This window comes from Arachis ipaensis, chromosome B07 (assembly GCF_000816755.2).
Source record: "Arachis ipaensis cultivar K30076 chromosome B07, Araip1.1, whole genome shotgun sequence".
NCBI lineage: Eukaryota > Viridiplantae > Streptophyta > Magnoliopsida > Fabales > Fabaceae > Arachis > Arachis ipaensis.
In genome coordinates this window covers 124009514-124011503 of record NC_029791.2, presented here as the reverse complement: position 1 = coordinate 124011503, position 1990 = coordinate 124009514, and the positions used below count along the sequence as shown (strand labels likewise).

The 1990-nt window shown below is 33.4% G+C and overlaps 1 protein-coding gene across 2 annotated transcripts in view; it reads right to left on the bottom strand.

The window, feature by feature from the left end:
• Window positions 1–997, bottom strand: part of LOC107606263 (inositol-tetrakisphosphate 1-kinase 3) — a 5528-nt gene extending 4531 nt beyond the window's left edge. Inside the window, exon 1 of one of the 2 annotated variants that reach the window (XM_021106572.1) lies at window positions 215–997. The gene's annotated coding sequence lies outside the window, so the exon portion shown is untranslated. The remainder of the gene's footprint in view (window positions 1–214) is intronic. The other variant, XM_016308299.2, reaches the window with a different exon arrangement.

Here is a 1990-nt window from a genome sequence, read left to right as displayed (position 1 = left end):
AAAAAAAGAAGGGTAAAAAAACATAAGAGTGATCAGTAATCAGTCCAAACTGAACAGGGATGGTTAATAGTTAGAGCACGTGATGTAGTACTATAAACAGTGAGCACAATAAATTGAACTTTTTGTGTGTCAACAACAGCAGATGAGAACCAATTAAATTTTGATTTTACTTGAAAAAGAAAAAAAAAATTGGGAAGGAAGTTCATGGCAAAAGGAATTATAACCTTATGTAACACTATATCAAAAGGACCTTGCTCTGAAAGAGGCCTATTCTGGTCAATGGCTACAAAGAGTATCCCCTTGTTCCTGCATAATAATTTGTAGTAATTCAAATCAGTAACAAGCTAAAGACTACAAAGAACAAAGATATACCAGAGAGAAAAGCAGATACAATACAATCCTTGTATTCAGTGTTCTTAAGGTTCACAGACAACTCTTCCATGCAAAATCATAACCAAAGTTTGCAATTATCATTTTTTATAAACAGAATATAGTTTCTTATACTTTTTATGCAGGACACCCAACAAAGGAAGCATACAACTATCATATCACTAGTACAATCAATGAATCAGCATCTTATGTATGTTTCTAAATAAGTCAGTAAAATTTAAATCCTTCCAAAAAGCAAATTATAATTAAGTCATTTGAATCCATCCCTCCTCCTCCTGTATAATAGTTTTGTGTAAGAGCTTTTGTTTTGATGCTACAGTTCCCACTTCCCAGATAAACATAAAAACTGTTCAAGAAAAATAAAAATATCTTTGGGGTCATTATAGCAGATGCTCCTATGGTTAGAAAAGTTCCTTTCACTTTCTCGCCAACCAATTGAAAACGACGCATGCTGGAGGAATCTCATCGGATGAAATGAGCAACACATTTAACATTCTTTGTCCAAACTCGAATGTGATCATGAAAAGCCACTTTTTCCTCCCAACATATTTTTTCAAAAAATGAAACTGTTAATTACAGAAAACAACAAGAAGAACCAAGTAGAAACTAGAAACTTTTATTGACAGAACAAATTTCTTCGTATTTTGCTTTATTATTATTATTATTATTATTATTATTATTATTATTATTATTATTATTATTTACCTATTGGCCGAAGCCAAAGAAACAAAGGGAAAGAACGGCGAAGAGAATCCAGCATTCACCACCGGACACCATTGATCTTGAACCTCCCCCACTACCTTCTCCTCCTCCTTCTCAACCTCATCCATCAGCCTCATACTCACGCACCTAAGAATCAAAACCCTAACACCTTAATCAAAATTCCTCAAAACAATTTCCCGATACTCGAAACCGCGCAGCGATAATCAAAACAAGTGTCACGAAAAATCGAAATAGAAGGTGAAAGAAGAGAACGAAATCAATCTGATTAGGGTCAATTTTCTGGAAGAAGGGGGAGAGAGACTCGGAAAAAGGTGAATTGGAATTGGTTGGCACAAAATAAAGAGAGAGAATAAAAGAAAAATAGAGAAATAGAGATTTTTTTTTTTTTTTTGGTGGGAAGTGAACCTGAAATGTTTGTGGGGAGAACAGAGGAAAAAAAATGAGAGTAGAGTGAGGGAATGAGAGTAAAGAAGGAATGAATTGGAGGGGAAATGAATGAAGAGGTATTTATAGAGAGAGAGAAGAATAGAGTGAGGGATCGTGTGATAGTGAGGTGTATGAAGTGCTGATGCAGGTGACTGGAAATAAAACGTGATCATTCCACGCGTTGGAATCACGCTGGCTGCTTCTGCTTATTCTTATGCTTTGTAATTTGTTCTGCTTAAAATATAAAAAGTTTAATTAATCTGTTGATTTCTATAGATTTGTAAAATTTTCAATTAGGTCTCTATATTTTTTTCTTTTAATTGAGTTTTTGCATCAAATTTTTTTTTAATTGGGTCCCTTCACTTTTTTTTCCTTTTATTTAGGTTTTTATATCAATTTTTTTTTTAGTTGCGTTCCTATCAAATTAAGCCAATTACTACTAAGATAGACT